General features: G+C 34.6%; 1 protein-coding gene across 2 annotated transcripts in view; it reads right to left on the bottom strand.

Annotated features, from left to right (window-relative positions):
• Lrrc7 (leucine rich repeat containing 7) overlaps positions 1-21,280 on the bottom strand; it is a 420,763-nt gene that overhangs the window by 269,306 nt on the left and 130,177 nt on the right. The window lies entirely within an intron of this gene.

Raw genomic sequence — 21,280 nt, 5'->3', positions numbered from 1 at the left:
CTAATTAAAACTATAAGTCAACATAGAGTCTAAATGCCATTTTGGATAAACATTTAGTAGGAATGATATCCTGATAATGTCACGTGGCATGCACATGTAAACATATATTTTTGTAACAAAGGTTGAATCTCAAATAATACTTTGTTATAGCAATAGTTGGTAAAAGTGAGGATGATTATATTTGACAAGAGATAGATCTTGGCTCTTTATTAACCTAAAGAAATAAAATAAAAATACTTTAAATTATTTAGCTAGTACAATGCCCCAATAGGGAAAGAGAAAAATCAATAAATATAAAGAAAATTGAAGATAAAATCTTTCTTTCCAGGAATCATTTTATAAATTGGGAAGAATGGCCACATACATGTGAAGAGTAGTTAAAGACACATCACAAAAATAATACACATTCCCAAACTAATATGGGGCTCTAATAAATTGCATAAAATTGTGTGTGTGTTTGTGTGTGTGTGTGTGTGTGTGTGTGTGTGTGTGTGTGTTTGTTGCATAGAGCATTGCTCTGGCTCTGCCTCAAAGTGTGAAAAGACAGCTGTTTTTCCTTGGGTCTTCCCTGTAATATTTGAGGTAGCTACCCTTGGAGAAATGCTCATTTGCTGTCACAGTGTGCCACTAGATATATGATAGAAAAACATAGTTTCTCCTACAAAACTAAAAATCAGTAAGTCACAAATCTATTCCATAGTGTGAGAATCGAAGGACTAAAAGATGCAGGGACATTTCCGTCCATTGATACAAATGAATCAAATGTAGTAGTTCCTGCAAAAATTAGGAGGAAAAACAACTCTATGAAATTGTTCCTATATGCCTGCATCACTACTTTCTCTCAGTTTTTGGAATTATCTTTAAGGACATAAAAGTTTCCATAAAGAATTGGCCTTGCTCGGTACTTCGTGTTTTGCAGAAGGATAAGGAATATCATGTGGCAGTATATAGTAGAACATTTTGATAATGGATACACAAGAAAGAAAAGATTCCACCTGTCTAGGTTTTGTGAATCTAGATCACCATGTCCACATAACCTTGAGGCCCAGCGAAGCAGCAGGAGGATAGCCAAATCTAAGACAAGTAATTTATTCATTGTAAAGAAAAGGTTCAAAGAAGGAGATGGGATGTTCTCAACCCGTTTCTTGTTATGTGAAATTTCATAAGAAATTATGCTGGCCTTAAATTATTGCTGAAATATATTGGCTTCCAATTAAGAACTCAAGAAGATTTGGGAACTCCAGTGTGTATGATTTAATAAGAAAATTTGATTCTCTTTTTTTTTTCAGAATGCTGCAACCCTTAAAGCTTCCTTTATGAAGTGGACATTAAAATGACAACCAAGTATTATTATGGCCCTTTGGGAGCTCTAGATCATGGGTTGGCAAACTTTTTCGGTTCAGAGTTCAGAGAGAAGGATTTGGGGCTTTGTGGTCTCTGTTATAAACTCTGAGCTCTTCTGCTGTAGTGCAGAAATAGACACAGAAAATATGTAAACAAATGTTCTAATAATTATTATAGATACTTGAATTTCATATAAAAATGACATCCAAGTCAGGAAGGAAAGATTTTTCCCTTAGCATTCATGTTTGCTTTGCATATCTGTGATCAACAGGGGAGCAGGATTCCTTTCTCTCTTTAGCTGGTTCTGTTAAGTCTCCAAGATGGGCTCATTTCATGCTGTTGTTCTTCATGCCATACCTACACAGTCCTGCCTTAGAATGGTATTTCCTTAGATTATGTGTAAACCAAGACATAGAAACAGAAGTATCTCTTTATCTTCTAATGAAAACAGAATTTCTGATTGTGGCGGAAGTGATATTACATTATTTGTATACAAACTTTTATGACATTATTTACAGTTTAAATGTAAGATCATTCTGAGCAGAATCTGCGGGTTTAAAATGTAATCCCTGTTTTATCACTAGGTAACCATAGGCAAGTCATTTAACATCTCAATGTTTTAGTTTCCTACTTTGAAAACTGGTGGTTGGATAAACAATTTCATCATAGAAATGCAGTGAGGTCTGAAAGAGATGATAAGTGTCATAGTAATGTTATAATTATTAGAATTAAAAAAGAAGTAAAGGTGTCAGTAAAAGAATCAATAGTTATATCAAAATAGGATAACATGAATTATGAATTTATGAAATTTATCTACCTTAAAGAGCACAGGAAAGAGGTAGGAATTAGTGTGCTAAAAGACTGAAGAATTAAAGTATGGTGCATATGTGTGTGTGTGTGTGTGTGTGTGTGTGTGTATGTATATATATATACATATACACATATGCATTCTTTTAAAGCAGACTGTTTTTGGCAATTTTTAAAAATTTGTTCTAATTGATTTTACATGATAGTACAATGTATTTTGACACATCATACATAGATGGAGTATAACTTCTCATTCTTCTGGTTGTACGTGATCTAGAGCTATATCTGGAATCATATATGCACAAAGTCTGGAATCATATATTCACAAAGGGTAATAATATCCATTTCATTCTACTATCACTCCTACCCACAAACCCCTCCTCTCCCTTCACTCCCCTCTGTATAGTCCAAAGTACCTCTATTCTCCTCTATCCACCTTATTTGTGAATTATCATTTACATATCACAGAAAACATTTGGCCTTTGGTTCTTTGGGATTGGCTTATGTAGCTTAGCATGATATGCTCCTGTTCCATTCATTTACTGGAAAATGCCATAATTTCATTCTTCTTTAAGGCTGAGAATATTCCATGGATTTCTTTATCCATTCATCTGTTAAAGGGCACCCAGGTTGGTTCCATAGGTTAGCGGTTTGTGAATTGAGCTGCTATCAACACAGTGGCTGTGTTACTGTAGTATGCTGATTTTAAGTCTGTAAGGTGTAAACCTAGGAGTGGGATAATGGGTCAAACCATGGTTGGTTCCATTCCAAGTTTTCTGAGGAATCTCCATACTGCTTTCTATAATGGTTGCACAAATTTCCAGCAATATATGAGTGTACCTTCCCCTCCCCCAAGTCTCACAAATATTTATTGTTGCTTGTATTAATGATAATTGCAATTCTGACTAAAAGGAGACAGAATCTCAGTGTAGTTTTGATTTGCATTTCTTAAATTGCTAGAGATGTTGAACATTTTTTTCATATATTTGTTGATTGATTGGATTTCTTCTTCTGTGAAGTGTCTGTTCAGTTCCTTATCCCATTTATTGATTGGGTTATTTTATTTTATTTTATTTTTTTATTTAAATGTAATCCAAGTTTCACCACTACTGCTCAGGTAACCATAGACAAGTCATTTAAAATCTCAATGTCTTAGTTTCTTTTGAGTTTTTTATATGTCCTGGAGAGTAATGGTCTATCTGAGGTGCATGTGGTAAAGATTTTCTCCCATCTGTAGGCTGTCTTTTTACCTTACTGTTTGTTTCTTTTGCTGTGAAGCAGCTTTTCTGTTTAATTCCATCTCACTTATTGATTCTTGAGTTTACTTCTTATGCTTTAGAAGTCTTATTAAGAAAGTTCCTAAGCTAACATGGTAGAGATTCAGGCCTACTTTTTCTTCTATTAGGTGCAGGATTCTAGTGTCTAAGTCTTTGACCTACTTTGAGTTGATTTTTGTGCAGGGTGAGAGAGAATGGTTTAATTTCATTTCCCTACATATGGATTTCCAATTTTCTCAGAACCTTTTGTTGAAGAGGCTATCTTTTCTCCAATGTATGTTTTTGAGGCCTTTGTCTAGTATGAGATAACTGTATTTATGTGGGTTTGTCTCTGTGTCTTCTATTCTCTACCATTGGTCTCTGTATTGTTTTGGTACCAATACCATGCCATTTTTGTTACTATGGCTCTGCTATATAATTTAAGGTCTGGTATTGTGATGCCTCCTGCTTCACTTTAAAAGCACTCTTTTAGTGTACAAATGTGTGTTTTATGCATCAAAAGTGCATGTGTATACAATTGAGTTTTACCCAGGCATAAAGAAAAATAAAATTGTTTCATTTTCAGGATAATGAATGGAAATTGCAAATATTATGTTAAGCAAAATAAGTCAAATTTAGTAGGTCAAGGGTTGTATGTTTTCTCTTATATTTGAGAGCTAGAAGGGAAAATGGAAAAGTGTGGGGGATTTCATGAAAATAGAAGATAGAAGATCGAGAAGAACAACAGGAGAAAGGGACCAGAGTGAGGGAGGAGGGGAAGTAAAAGGAAAATACTAAGGAGGGATACTGACCAAATTATATTGTTAATATTGTGTGTATGTATGAGTATGTAACAATACATCCCACCATTATGTATAATGTACCAATAAAAATGTGGAAAAAATTATGTGTATGTGCATGTGCATGTGTGTGTATGTATTAAAATATATCATTATAAAACACGTGCCATCTTTGTGCCATACCTGTAAAGCTACTGGATTTGCAGTATGTATCCAAAGAAAATGAAACCATGACCTTGAAGAGGCACCTGGACTCTTGGCTATTCCAGCACTCTTCTATTCATTGCAGCATTATTCACAAAACCTCAAGGTATGGAAATAACATAGGTGCTCATTGGTTGAATGGATAAATAAATTGTGATATTGATATATACATAAGCAAGAAAACATTATTTGATCTTAAAAAAAAAGAAATCTTGCCATTTGCAACAAGGTGGAGGACATTATTCTAAGTGAAATAACTTGGACACAGAAAGACAATCATTACACCATATCTTATATAGGGGAAATCTTGAAAAGTTGAACTCATAGGAACAGAAAGTAGAATGGTGGTTATCAGGCTCTGGGTGAGGGGGATGAAAAAGATATTGGTCAAAGGATAAAAGCTTTCAGTTATAAGTAAGTTCAAGACATCTAATGTGTACTGTGCTGACTACAGTTATTCAGACTGTATTGTAAACTCAAAAAAAAGCAGAGTTTAACATTTTTTAAAAAGTAACTAATAGGGCAAAAGGGTGGGAAGGGAAGGGAGTAGGCATGGGGTAAAAAAGATGGTGGAATGAGATGGATATCATTACTCTAAGTACATGTATGAAGACATGCATAGTGTGAATATACTTTATATACAACCAGAGATATGAAAAATTGTGCTCTATATGTGTAATATGAATTGTAATACATTCTGTTGTCACATATAACAAATTAGAATAAAAAGAAAATATTAATTAATTTTAAAAAGTAACTAATAAGAGCGAGTTGTAAGCTCTGATTAAACAAAGTCAAATGCCAACTTTAAAAGAAGGACATTGCCAAAAATGTTTTAAACTCTTTTTGGGAGTCATATCAGGCTTCCTACTAAATTATAAAGATAATAAATTCCTGTAAAATCATGCATCACATAAACCAAATTTAGCGGGGGTACCAGGGATTGAACTCAGTGGCACTTGACCACTGAGCCTCATCCCCAGGCCTATTTTGTATTTTATTTAGAGACAAGGACTCACTGAATTGCTTAGTGCCTCACTTTTGCTGAGGCTGGCTTTGAACTCACGATCCTCCTGTGTTAGCTTCTGGAGCTGCTGAGATTACAGGCATGTGCCACCACATTCTTGGCATAAAATAAATGTTAAAGAATATATATTCACTGGTTGGAAAGATATCAGATTGTGTCCACTATGGTCTGGATACTTCTGCTCCCCCAAAATTCATGTGTTGAAATTGTGACCCATGGTGCTAGAGGTGGGGTTTTTGAGTCTCAGAGGTTGAGCTCTGATGAACGGGATTAGTGTCTCAGAGAAAAGGCTCCAGAGAGCTCTGACCCTTCTACCATGTAAGGACACAGTGAGAAGGACGAGGAACTTTCTGCCTTCTTTTTAAGGGCACTGGTGATTCACACCACATGTTGCCCACAAGAATGAACTCCCAGAAGACAGATTCTGCCAGAGCCTTGATCTTGTTTACATGTCACATGGTTTGTAATATTTTGTTATAGAATCTCCAGAGTACATTAAAAATAAGCACACACATGCACAATTTTTTCTGTACTTTCAGAATAAGTTCATGTAAATGAATAGCTACCATTGAAAAATCTTCTGGGTGCCAACCCTGGCTATTTTGGAGACTCTGAGGGAGTGCTACAAGTTGGGAGCCCTGCCAAATGAATGACAATCCCCGAGAACATGGTAAAACTTCAAGAAGTGGCGTTGCTCTTCCTAAACATGTGGGTTAGAGGGTATATAAAGCACACACACACACACACACACACACACCACACACTAAACCACTCAGATATACTAGATAGAAAAGACAACAAATCTTCAAACTTAATAAAGCTGAAAGTAAGGTGTCTGGTGAAAAGTAATAAATTTCTAGATTTAAAAATACAGTATCTTTACCTCTTGTCAAATGTTAGATGTCCACATTCTCAATATTTTTTTTGTATACACCGCTTTTAAAGAAGTTTCATAAAAACAAAAAAAAGTAAAAAAAAAAAAAAGAAAAAAAAAGTAAAAAAAAAAAAAAAGAAGTTTCATAGAGTTATTTGACACCAAAATGATGCTGTAAAGCAAGAAACATGGTAACTAGGAACCCAGTGTCCCACTGACAAGTAAGATAAAGGGAATCCCCAGAATGACAGTGAAATAGCTTAAGGCAACTGACTGTAGCAGGCCTGGAGAGCAAGCAGTCCAGATGGGGTCAGGCCAGAAAACTCCTGGAGACTTCCCCAATAATATGTAAGTGTAGAGCTACCAATGCATTTAGATATATTGGCAGGAAATATACCCAGTGTGGGGAGAGTCCTACATTGAACTTATGAAACAGAGATAAAAAGCTAAGCAATAAACAAGATAATTATTAGATTCAGATAAAATGATGCGGCAAGAGAGAAAGAGTATGCTATGAGCTTTATCTGTGGAGCAGATGGAGTTTATGCCTGGAAGTATTTTTGCTGAGGTTTTCATAACTGTCTGAATTTGCTTATGGAAGTGGAAACACATTTGGAAAAACAGGTTTCCAGGGGCAGTTGACCATTTGTACTACATGGTGCCTGAAGTTCAAGAAATATCTTAGAGCATGTCTTTACCTTATCGTTTAGCCCAAACATGGAAAAGTATTATAGCTAGTAGTTAAAAATACAGGTTAGAAAGGGATGACTGAATCCCGGGCTTGTCACTCATTATCCATACTTTCTTGAGCAGACACTACAGTATCTGAGTATAATTCACTTACTTCTCATTTAATTCAAAGGGTTGCTCTGAGGATCTGTTGATATGAATGTAAAGCATTTAGTATCCTATCTGGTAAATGCTCAATAAATAATAGGTAAGATTATTTATTTATACTTTCCTATGCCACTGGACAAAATCATCTAATTCTTCTAATAACTGTGTAAAGAAGACATATTAGGAAATAACATTTTAATTCTACAACAGTTGAACCAAATGTTCAGAACAATTAATTATTTAAATTTCTATTTAAATTCTATAATTATCTAAATGTCAAATTGGTGTTTATAGATGAAAATGGGCTTTGGTAGAATTTAACCCATTTTACCACCATATCTTTAATTCCTTTTACTCCATTACGCTACTCCTATTAAAATTGTTAGACTTGACATTAGAGTTGATGGTGGTTTTTATCTAAGTTGCAGAAGAGAAGAGAGTAAAAAGGGAATGGAATATGGATATAGTTTTTTAATGAATATTATTTTAGTTATACAGCAACACAATGCCTTTATTTATTTTTATGTGGTGCTAAGGATCGTACCCAGTGCCTCACACATGCTAGGCAAGTGCTCTGTGCTGAGCCACGGACTGCTGCCTGGAATCTGGATATAGTTTGAGTACAAGACCAATAGGTTTTTCTGATGAAATGAACATGAGATTTAAGAAAAACAGGAATCAAGGATGACTCCAATTTTTTTTTTTGTCCTGAGCAACTTACATGATGGAGTTTTGCCTTTAACTTAAATGGGAAAAATGATATGTGGACTAGATTTTGGAGAGAAGAGAGAATTCAGTTTTTCTGTGAGACTTCTAATAAGATAATTTAGGTAGATATTTGGATATAAACTTAGCATTTAAGAGAGAGGTGTAGGCTATAAATTAAGACTTTGGAGATTCCTAGTATTTAAATCATGAGACAAATTATCAGCAGCATGATGTGAGTGTACAAGGTGAAGAGAGGAAAACCAAGCATTGAACCATGAGGCGTTGCACAATGAGGATGGGAACAAGAGGAGGGATAAACAAAAAAGACTGGACAAGAGCAATCCATGAGATGCAAGGTAAAATAAGAGAATATTGAGTAATAGAATTCAAATTAAAAAAATGATTGAAGTGGGGAAAACTAATCAACAATTTCAAATGATGCTGACAAGTCACATGAGAGGATACTCCATAGTTACCACTGGACTTAGTAATCAGGTCATTGTGACTTTGGATGGTTTTTGATGGATTAATTAGGCTTTAAAAATGGAGTAATTCTAAGTTTGAGAGGATGGGAGGGGAAGAATTGCAAATAGAGTATACAGAAAACACTACTGCCTTTGCTGCAAGGGCATGGGAGACTGTCAGGGCAAGAGCAGCCAAGAGTGTTTTTGTTTGTTTGTTTGCTGTTTTTGCTTTCTTAGGGTGAAAGAAATAGCAGCATACATGTATGCTGATCAGAAAAATCAAGTAGAGAAAAAAATATACATAATGTAAAACAAGGTTGGGGAGAATCACTGGAGTTATATACTTAGGCAGGCATAAAACATTGTTATTTGGAGAGACTGGCTTTAAAGGGAAACAGGAATAATTCACCTGCACCAACAGGCAGAAATCAGGAAGATGGGTACAGATGCTGGTAGTTGAGTAGATATGATAGTGAGAGGCTATGGAAATAGCCGTAAAGATGAGAGAGGATGGATGTATGGAAGTCTGAGACAGAGAAGTCATGAGGGAGAAGGAATGAAAAATGATTATTGGGTGTCATTAAGGCTGCACCTCAGATTTGTGACCATGAATTCAGTGGAATACCAATTACTGCAGTTGACTCTTCAGCTCCACTTGGCAACAAGTAGAGAGTCGATGTCACTTAGAGCAATGTCTGTTGACATGAAAAGAGCAGCAAAGATGTCAAGGGGGTCCACAAGGAATTAATCTGATGATTAACAACCAAATTTGAACCATGTAAATAGGGCAGAGAAAATAACAAGACTGGGGGTGGTAATACATGAGAAAAGAGTGGAATTAAATGGATTGATGTTTTGATGGAGTCAAAGATAGTTGTAGCCAAGGAAGGACAGTAGGATAGGGTCAGAGACTGGGACTTATTAGTTGACAATGTCATGATGTTTCCAAGACTACCTAAGTAAAACCTAGGAACTCAATGGAAACTCAGCAAGTACTTGTTAAATTGCATCTAATTATGTTATATTTCACATTAATTGCTTGAAATAGAGAATTCATAAACATAGGAAGAAACATGATTTTAGTATAGAGGCTATAGATTGTAATTATATTTGAAGAAGAAAAGGGTAACTATCCTTTTCTGCCCAAACATAATATAGCAGATTTCTTTATAAAGATCAAATTATGAGTGATTTAGTATTCCTTCAAATGCATATAAAATTGTGTCTTATAAAGTTTTGTACAAATCAAAATGTATGAAAATAGTTATAGAGAGTGCATATTGAATGCTTATGTGATCTGAACTTCACAAATATCATCAGTTCAACTGATTTACTCTGAGATATACAGACATATGTTGATATGACACAAAAATTCTCAGGAAACTGAGGTAGGAGGATCCTAGATTTGAAGCCAGCCTCAGGAACTTAGTAACACAAAAATTCTCAGGAAACTGAGGTAGGAGGATCCTAGATTTGAAGCCTGCCTCAGGAACTTAGTAAGGCTGTAAGTAACCTGCAAGACTCTTTGTCAAAATAAAGAATAAAATTGAATGGGAATGTGGGTTAGTGGTTGAGGGCCCCTGGGTTCAATCCCTGGTACAAACAAAACAAAACAAAACAAAATCCCCCTAATGTTATATATCTTATATAAAATAAAGTAAGGAAAACATTTATAGGATTGGAAATTTTTCATTTGACATTTTAATTGTGATATCAGCTTTTGTAATGGTGTTCTTCAATTTGAGAAGGCAGGCAGGTTATTTGTATATCTAAGGAATTGGATTAGATTTAGAAGCAGAAAAAAATGAAGTTTATTGGGAAAATGTTGTAAGTAGTGTATTTCACTCTTACTAGAATTTTGTAGGGTGGCTTATTATCCTCATTTAAATAATAAATAAACTGAGGCTCAGAGGCTAGAAAAGATTTGAAATCAGAACAAATTTGTTTGAAATACTTTCATATTTTTGCCTATGCTAAGCTATGTCCATCAAATCTAAGATTTAAAATAAATCACTGTGGACTATAATTTTTAGCTACTCAAAGCTGGCAATGCAGCACTAAAGCAGAACAATCTATATTACATTTGTCCCATACTTACTCTTAGGTCAAATTAAAATAACCCCAATTTTCTGGAACTCAGAGTTTAATGCATTTCAGGACTGACCATGTAGCATCTTTAAAGAGACCTTATAAGCTACATTTGTTCTCTAATTTTCTTGGTCAAATTTAATATAGCATCAACTTCCTGGAACTTTGAGTGTTATGTTCAGGAAATAAACATATTTATTTCTGAATCTGCTGTATTGACAAGAAGCACTTGAAGTTTTAGTCATAGTTTTTGTGTTCTTTATATACAATTCAACCATTAGTTATTAGAAGGAGCAAATAAAGAGTCTACTCAAAATAAGGTGTCAACATGAAGAATTAAAACAGATGGTCTCATAGAGGAGGTGATAGGAAAAACAACAAAGTTGATACCAGAACTCTTCACATCTACCATTCCTTTTTTGTGCAGAGGCAAGCTCTTGCACATACAAAAAGAACAACAAAAAAGGTCAATATCATGAACTATGATGAACCCAAATAAATATGGAAATGTTAACTTGTATTGATTACATTCATTTAAAGAAGATAATGCTATATAAAATATTTTGCTATAATTTCTGTTCAGAATGATTAAACAAAATTAAAAATTTGAATATAAAAGGATAAATGTGATTTTATTTTTAAATTACTTTGTTTATAAACTCCTCTTTACCAAAGATACTTGGCAAATGATGCAATAGTAAGTTAGCTAAGAAGTACTCACAGGAAGGAGATTCAGAGGGGCAATTTACTATATAGTAGGAATGAAAAATCATATAATTATTACGTACATGAATTTGGGAGAGACACTATGTCATTCAGCTCTGAAAAAGAAAAAAAATAGAGAAAACAAGAAAAGTGGTTTGATTTACTTCTGTCCACTCAAGGGAAGGGAGCCAGGAACTCAGTAGCAATCTCAGCAAGAAAAAAGATTTCCTGATAGACTCTGCTTATTTTAGTGGCATTATATATCAAAAAATCAACTGCTGGCAAATCATCAATAATTTTTTAAAGACAGCCACATAACTGACTCTGCCTTAGGAACATATCTGAGGAAAAATTTGAGAAGTGTTTATGATCTTGACCAAAAGTGAGCTCACACAGGAGTGAATTTGACTTAGTCTAAATGAGTTAATTAAAGTGACATTTTATTCCCTCTTTCTCCTTCTCTGTCTGCTTCAACAACAAAAATTTTGAGTCACTATTATGTGAAATGGACTATTTAATATTGCTTCACATTTGACCAATGAATTCTTTCCTACATTACCAATTGACTACTTTATTGAGCATTCACTACACCTGCATTCTGATAGAGGCTACTGAGAATGTAGAAGGTAAGGTTCAGTTCTTCTTTGTAAAGTGTTTAAGATGGGAAGAAGCAAGGAATGGTGAAGGGAAGACCCAATGTCTCATTACCAATTCAATTTTATTCTCTTATAATGGTTTTAGACTGTACTGGGACACAGAAAACACAGAAATCACTTAGTTCAGAAAAGGGTCTGCTGTGACCCCGGGAAATTGATCAGTCTAGGTGACAAAGAGCCTGAGGTAGACTTCAGAGGTGGGAGAGGACAGGACAGTTCCTTTCTTCCTTTATTTAATCACAGGATTGGACTGCAACTTGTCTCCCATGGAGTAAGTGCTGGCCACACATGTAAAACATGATTCGTTGGTTTCATTTCCTGATGAAGGTATTAGATGAGTTAAAAGGTCCTGGCATCAGGCTGATAAGGTAGCAGGAGAGAGACCTGGTTTTTGTTGTCATGAAGTTCTTTAATTGAAACAGAGAGTCAATCCCCAGTTTATTTTAATACTATCATCATGGGCAGAAGTAGATTCTGTTGAAAGGGAAAGTATTCTTAAAGTGAAGGAAATGGTAGTGATTTCCAGATAAATAACACACTGACAGTGTGTTGAAAGTGAGGCATTTAGTTGGGCAAAATAATAAGCTTTACTTTAAGTAAATGGTCTAATGTTTTGTCAAACACCAAAGAGCACATCCATGGCACATGAGAACAAATGCATGGTAAACATTTCCCCAGCAACCCATACGAGGCATCCTAAAATAGACTCCCCTAACAATATAAACATATACAATAGCAGAATCTCTATTCTTCTCTTAATATACTCAGATGTTTAAAGATGTTTATCATTTAACTTGTGGCACATTTCTGATTTATCAAATGTATTTGAAAGAGAAAAAGCCCCTCTCTTCCTTGCAAATAGAGGATATGATTTATCTTCAGTTTTTGTAAGCATTTGGGGAAAGGGATAGAATAATTAGCAAGGCAATAAAACATAATAATGCCTTCAACTCTAATTGCTTTTCATTAAAACTAACAATAGTGATTTTGCCCACTGTGATGCTGTTCAAATCCATTCATGTATTGAAATAAGTTTTAGAAGATGAGAGAAGAATCAAGTAATTGCTGCAGAATTAGGAAGAGCTTTCAAATTAATTCATTTTCATTAAAGTGCTTAAGTTATAGTGTCATAGTCTCTATGAAGCTATGATAAATCAACAATCAAACTTGAAATGGAATCACTGCCTAATTAAGCCTTATCATTCATTATCTTGCTTTACCATATAAAATAATTTATTCCATTATGACCATGTATCAGCTCTACAAACAGGCATAGACTTTTTATTCAGAGATCACAATATCATGAAATGTATTCATCTTTGATGCACATACGATTTCAATTTTTCTATTGCATAACAAATAAAAAATTCATTGGAATGGAAAGTCATGCTATTACCCTTGCATTACTGCATATTATAAGGGAACAAAAAGAATTAAGAAGGGAAGAGTGATTTATATGCAGCATGGATATTTATTTATCTCTAGTTAGATAAACATAGAACCAAATATCAGTAAAATTGACTGAACGTCTTTAGGGAAGTTCAGGTTAGTATACTTATTTTTAAGAGAAAAGAATAGGATCATTATTGAGCACAAAAAGTTGAATCTCACTTTTTCATTCATTTTCTTTCCACTAATTTAGTATTTTAAATATTCCAAGAAGGTAAATGTTCCAAGTATTGGGTTATTTTTTTAAAACTTAAAATTTAAAATTTAACTGTAAATTTACCACTTCTATTTTGTGTAGAGGCAAGCCCTTGCACATAAAAAAGAAAAAAAAGGTTAATATCACAACTTATAATGAACCCAAATAAATATGGAAAAGTTAAATTGTATTGATTCTATTCATTTAAAAAAGATACTGCTATATGACATATTTTGCTATAATTTGTGTCCAGAATGATGTAAAAAAATTAAAAATTTTAAATTAAGATAAAGATGGTAAATATTTCTGGGGTAACATAAACATAATCTTCAATATACCTATACATTGTATAATGTTTATATTAGGTTCAACACACCAATCTCAAACATTTATTATTTCTTCATGATAAAAACATTTAAAATCTTTTTTTCTAACTTTTGAAATATACACCAGTTTGTCATCGATGGTCATTCTACTGTGCACACTAGATCTTGTGCCTATCTAACTGTAATTAGTATCCACTGATCACCTTCTCCTCATCCTTTCAAATTACAAGTACATAAAAATTATGAGCATATGGTATTTATCTTGAGAAACTTAAAATGGAAAATAAGATATAATATTAGTAGGTCTCTATCCTATCTATACCCAATGATAGAAAACATGTATTTTTATTATAAGTAAAAAAATTTTAAAAACCAACAATTTACTTTGTCATAATGTGAAAGGTGAAGAAAAATACTAAATCAATATTTCCTGGACCATATAGTTGGTAGTATATTTCAAGAAAAATATGATTATTGTTAAAAAAAGCCCCAAATGTGTTACAAAACTAAAATCAATTGAACAAGTAGTAAGATAGTAGATGAAGGGCAATAGCAAAAATAACTGCTGTTGGAAGTAAAAAATGATAAACTTGGAAAATAAAAGACTAATGAGCCCAAAGAGTATTATTTGAAAGATTTAAAAACTAGAAAAAATTCTGGCAAAGTTAATAGAATAAAATATGAAACAAACAATGTTAGTGTAATGGTTTAGATATGAGGTGTCCCCCCAAAGCTCATGTGTGAGAAAATGCAAGAAATTTACAGCTGGAATAATTGGGTTATGAAACTAATCAGTACATTCCTCTACTGATATGAATTAACTGGGTGATAACTGTAGGTAAATCGGGTGTGATTGGAGGGGTAGGTCACTGAGGACATGCCATTGAAGTATATATTTTGCTTCTGATGAGGGAAGCTCTCTCTACTCCCTGATCACATGTTCTGAGCTGTCTCTGACACATGTCACATGTCTCTGCCACACCTTTCCACCATGATGTTCTGCCTCACCTTGGACCTATAGCAATGGAGTTTCAGAACATTTATTGATTGAAACCCCAAAGAATTTTTTTTTTTCTCCTCTACAGTGTTCTTGTCAGGTCTTTTGGTCACAGTGATGAAGAAGCTGACTAAAACAGGAAGGCAAAGAAAGAGAACAGTCACAGATATGGTGTAGATTTATAAAAAGTATAAGAGAAAATCTGGGTGATAAAATGGATTATCTCCTAGTTAAGTTATAATTTATGAAAAAGTGACACAAGAAGATATAAAGAAATAACAACTTATGGTGAAATACAATTTTTACATATAGATGACATGATTTACATATAAAAAATTTAAAAATCTGCTAGTTCTATATTAAAACTATATTCAGCAGCTAGTTGAATGTAAGATAAAGATGTCAAAATTAGTAGTTTCTACAGAGTATCAACCAAAATTAGAAAAAAAGTATTTTTTTAAAAAGGGATACAACTTATAAAAGTAATGACCTAAAATATTTGGAAATAAATATTAACAAAATGCATGTAATATCTTCTTGAAAAAAATCACAATACTCCATTGAAACAAAAATAAGACCTATATAAAGAGAAATAGCATGTTCATGGATTATAATATTCACATCAGAAAGCTATAAGCTCATTCCAATTAATCTTTAAATCTAAGACAATTTTATAAAATTCCCACTAGATTGCATAGCTTGAAAAGTTGAAACTAAAATTCCTATGGGAGAATTCAGACCCAAGAATAACAAAAACACATTTGAAAATTTAAAAAAAGAGTAAAAATAGAACTTGTAAGTTCAGATATTATAACTTAATATTAAATTACAGTGATTGGAACAATGTGGCAATAGCACGGGAATAGGCTAATATGTTGATGGAACAGAAGAGATTTTTGGGAAAGATTTTTTATACCTAAATTAGGTATAAAAATGAAACAAACTCTAAATCAGTAAGCAAACAAGGGACTCTGTAAATGTTGCTGGCACAAGTAATCATCTATTAATACAAAAAGTGAAGAGAAAAAAATAATTTTTAATTATAAATAACACAAAATTAAGTGCAAATGAATTAAATGTCTAAATGTAAAGAAACAATCCATTAGTTTGAGAAGAAACTATAGAAAAGTATCTTGTGATATTAAAGCAAGGAAGAATTACTTCAATGTGTTATAAAATATAGACTATAAAGGTTCGAATGATAAATTTTATTACATTAAATTTGGAATTATTTTATGACAAATGACATCTCAAAAAATTGGGAGATGATATTTGTAGCACATATAACCAACAAGGAACTTGTGTTAACAGTATATAAATCTTTCAAATCACCAAGAACCTAAAAGACAAACAATCCAAAATAAAAATATGAAACAAAAAAGATAACCTGTAGAGATCACTAGACTGGCCAATTTAAAAAAAAAAAAAAAGCTTAAAATGCCAACTTAGTAACTAGGGAAATCTAAATTATCAAATTACCATGTAGGTCCATCTTATGGGGTGGGAACTGTGGTACTTTTGTGGGTGCAAGTAGATCAGATCACATCAATTACCAAAAATGAATTTCAGAAACACGATATGGAATGAAAAATTTGTAGATAATCTACACAATATGTTAGTACTTCACTCAAACTTTAAGTACATTAATTCTGAGAGAAAGAAAGTGGGAAGGGATGAGGATAAGCATTTACATGTCTCTGTAATTTTTTTCTATTTTAGAAAGGGGTATGATATCTATAATAAATGTTTACATTTTTAATCTCCATGTTAGGCACATGTGGGCCACAGTCACATTAACATTGGTGTCTCTCTTAGTTTCTTCATGCTTAAAATATTTGAGTGTTTAAAAATTATAACCATATAAATATTTTAATATACCTAAGTATCAAGTGTTTTTAATAAAATATATGTGAGAATGAATATACAAAGTAAAGAGGCTGGACCCTTGGCTTAATTTAGGAGTTCAGAGACCTCATAGGAATAATGACCCTTGAATTGAATATTGAATAGACTAAGATTGAAACAGAGTAAAAGAGGTGTGAAAGGTGAATTAGGCAGAGGAAATAATACAAATATAGTAAAAGAAGCACTGAAACAGTGAAATATTTGAAGAAGCTTTTCTGTGTCCAGACAATGAATTTCAAAAGAACAGCTCATCCTTGGTGGGATGGACATTTGGAATGAAAGCCCTGGGAGTGTGGGGATTCTCAATTATGTGTTAGGGAGTCTACATTCTGCCCCAGATCTTCTGAAGTATCTAAATTGGAAAGTAATGTCTTAGCAACTTACAAAGAGTACTAAAACTTTGTTGTAGAGGATGAGTTTGAAGATGGTGGTGGCAATGCTGGAGATAAGGCAATCAATTAGGAGTCAATTTAATTAGTCTTGGAAACCCAATGGTAACTAAATTAAGACTGTAGCAATAGGGATAGTAAGAGGAGAGCGGACTTGCCATGTGCTATATATTTAGGTGGCCAATTTGGCAGGAGTTGGTGACAGAATGGATATAGAAGTTGGAGAGGAGAATGGATTTTTGCATTGAGTGCCTGTGTGGGCCACAGTCACATTAAAAGTGAACTGGAAAATGTAGGAAAAGAGAATTCGAGTGGGTGGTAAGTTTGGTTTAAAATACACTATGTTCAGTGTGTTTGTGGAATATATATAGCTATGCCCAGCATGTACTAGGCCATATAGTCCAAAGCTTAATGGATCAAGCCAAAGCTAGACATGAAGTAGTCATTAAGCCAAAGAACAAGGATATTTAACATATTACAACATGGCAGGTAGAGCAGATTTTAGTGGTGACTCATTACTTACTGTAGTTTTATTTCTGTCTTTTCTACAACTGAGTATAGATTCCCAGTGTTTTAGATGTGACCCTATGTTATGTGGGGGTCTCTAATGTAATATAACATAAAAACCATAATTTTTAAAAAGAATGCTTCCATACAATGCTACTTACCGGCCAAACAGTTATTGTGCACCTATCTTGTATATTGTGATACTGCTCTGAATAGAGAAATGAATAAGAGAGTCTCTGATTTTAAGTTTTTATATTTTTTATTTCTTATTTTAGTTATACATGACAGTACAATGTATTTTGACACATCATACATACATGCAGTATATCTTCCCATTTTTGTGGTTGTGCATGATATGGAGTTATACTGGTTGTGTATTCATAAGATGCATAGAAACTAAATTAAGAAGTGAAATAAGTTTAAAACAAAAGCACACAGAAAGTAAAAAGATATCACAGGGGGAAAGAACAATGTATTGCTTTATGTATGGGGTCAGGAAAGTTTCTCGGAATAATTGACATCTAAAGTTTTTTTTAAAGGCAGAGAGGTCTCTGAATGATGGGATATAACACTGGGGAGGAAGGAGTATTCTGGGCAGAGGAAACAGTACAGATCCTGTGTCACAGGAGTGAACTGAGGTCTTTGGGAATGACCATTTGGCATTGCCTGAGGCTGAAATGGAAAGGAGAGGGCAAGTTGGAGATATGCTTACAGAGGTAGATAGAAGCTATTCAGAAAAATTCTACAGATAGCTTTCTGCACACAATTGCCCACTTATATAAAGATTTTAATACAAACTAGTATTTTTGAGAGAAAAATAGTGAATCAGGATGACAGGCAGAAGAATTGGATGTGAAAAGTAAAGATTGGAAGCCAAGTGGAAAACCAAGATCAGATTTAACCTCAGCCTCTGAGTGAATTAATTTATTAAGGGGTCACTCATCTAATTCAAGCACATTTCAGACAAATTTGTACTTGGTTTGATAATACATGTGTGAGCTTCCATCTCAAACATCCTACGTCCTGTCATTAAATACCAGTACTGCTGATTTCTCTTGCCTCGGCCTCTTTCCCACCAGGGTTTTTGCAACCTTGTCAATGGTGATGCTGATGCTGCCTTTATTTCCTGCTCTGTTCTTCCTTCACTTGACAGACTTCCAAAGGAGATATAATGCTCCTTAAGTTACTGTTTGGGTCTCCCACAGAATTCAACAACAGCTTTTTTAGTTATGATTTTCTGAAAGGGCTGATATGAAAAGTTTTGTGCCATATGTGTAATTTCTAGCAATGGTGGATAAATCATCATACTCATCAAGCCTTCAGTATGGTATCAGTGCTGCAGAATGGTTCACCATCTCTGGCCTGAGTTTTTGATTCCCAGCACAGAGTTAACTATAAGCAAAGCTAAAAGCCACTAAATGATAGTTTCAAGGACTTCTAAGGATGCTCATAGACTACTTTGTAGGTAGTCTATGTTCAATTCGCTTGCTGGAAATTAAAAAAAAATTTTTTGCTATAAAAGGGCCATCAAGAAATATTATATGCTCTCAAAAAATGCCACATTTCCGGAGATCCAAGATGGAGGAATAGAGGCTGCTCCACGGCATAAAACCAAGAGAGTAGACAGGCAGCTTCTCCTCAAGATGAGTGAACAAAACAAAAAGGGAGGGGACTTTACTGGAGCTTAAAACTGGACGTTCTAAGCAGCCTGGGGACACAGGAGGTTGGATATAATAAAATAAGGAAAAAAAAATCACCAGTGGCACAGCCACTGCCACAGCTGGGCCTGAATCTCCAGCCAGAGAGGTCCCTCCCTGAGCATAATGGAGGGAAAAGGGAAGTAAAGAAACCTGCACTTTGGGGAGATGTGTCTGGGTCCAGAGCATTTAGAGTCCAAGGACATTACCCAACAAACCTGAGACAGGCTACACAACATCTGTGTGCAGGGAAGAAGCCACCATCTCTCCAGGTGGTGTTCCGAGGACCAAGGAAGGAAACATTTAGCAGCTGAAGCGCAGGGGTCTGCAGCTGAGAAAGCCGATTCCTGACAGACCTGAGTATGGCTCGAAATATAGGCCCAGGAAACACACTCTGTACCACACAGAGTGTGCTTAAGTGACCAGAAGAAAAATCCATCGGGGAGAGAGGTTTACATAGGGGACAACTGGTTGAGGAAACTCACTTAGCTTGACTTCTCCCCCTCTCATTTGACTGCTTGAAGGACCTTCCGGGAGAGACACATCTGCTTGGGAACTCAGAAGGGAAGGGGTGGGAGAGATTGTTTGGAGACTGAAGCAGAGACCAGGAAATGTGAATTCTGCAGGTAACACAGAGGACTAAGAATTGGCTCCCCTACCATACAAGTGGAACCCAGGGGAGATCCCTGGGGTAAAGCCTTCCAGTGTGGACCAATGATTACTGGTCCCTGGAGATGCACTGATTTAAAATCTCCAGACCAACTGGCATTCAGAGAAGAGCCTGGAGCTCACCTAAGCCTAAGTCCTTAATCAGGTTACCTCTCTCACTCCAGCAAGTCAGGGAGTGGAACATCACACTCCAGAAGACTCTACCTACAACTGCTGAGAAGAGAAGCTGAATCTTTTGAACTCCAACAGAAAGAATTCTTTAACTTTTCATCAAGATTTTTTTTCTTTTCTTTTCTTTTTTAAATTCTTTTTCTCTGTTGAATTGTGATTTTGATGGCACATGGACATTTATACAGTTTCATATTTTTCTTTCTCATCTACCATTTTTGAAGCCAGTTATTTTATGTGGATTAGTTGTTTTTTTTGTGAACTAGGATGTTTGATTGGTATAATTTAGTTTTGCCTTGTATTTTATTTTTAATTTTTTAAAAATTTTTACTTTGTGTATATTTTTCTCCTACCTGTTTCCCTTGATTCTCTCTTTTTTTTTTTTTTGGGAATTTATTTATTTATTTATTTATTTATTTATTTATTTTATTGGTCGTTCATAACATTACATAGTTCTTAATACATCATATTACACGGTTTGATTCAAGTGGATTATGAACTCCCGCTTTTACCCCGTATACAAATTGCTGTATCACATCAGTTACCCTTCCATTGATTGACATATTGCCTTTCTAGTGTCTGATGTATTCTGCTGTCTGTCCTATTCTCTACTATCCCCCCTCCCCTCCCCTCCCCTCCCCTCCCCTCCCCTTTTCTCTCTCTACCCCTTTTACTGTAAATCATTTCTTCCATTTGTATTATCTTGTCTTACCCCTCCTTTCCTCTTATATGACATTTTGTATAACCCTGAGGATCGCCTTCCATTTCCATGCATTTTCCCTTCTCACTCCCTTTCCCTCCCACCTCTCATCCCTGTTTAATGTAAATCTTCTTCTCAAGCTCTTCGTCCCTACCCTGTCCTTGTTAACTCCCCTTATATCAAAGGAGTCAAGTTGGTTATGATCTACACGCTGTGGGATCGGGCTCCAAATTCCTCAATAGGACACCCATAGCGCTAGAGTTAACAAATAGAATCAACAAATGGGACTTACTCAAACTAAAAAGTTTTTTCTCAGCGAAAGAAACAATAAGAGAGATAAACAGGGAGCCTACATCCTGGGAACAAATCTTTACTCCACACACTTCAGATAGAGCCCTAATAACCAGAATATACAAAGAACTCAAAAAATTAGACAATAAGATAACAAATAACCCAATCAATAAATGGGCCAAGGACCTGAACAGACACTTCTCAGAGGAGGACATA

The sequence above is a fragment of the Urocitellus parryii genome, chromosome 11 (genome assembly GCF_045843805.1).
Source record: "Urocitellus parryii isolate mUroPar1 chromosome 11, mUroPar1.hap1, whole genome shotgun sequence".
NCBI classification, from domain to species: domain Eukaryota; kingdom Metazoa; phylum Chordata; class Mammalia; order Rodentia; family Sciuridae; genus Urocitellus; species Urocitellus parryii.
This window is presented reverse-complemented; position numbering and strand designations above follow the sequence as displayed.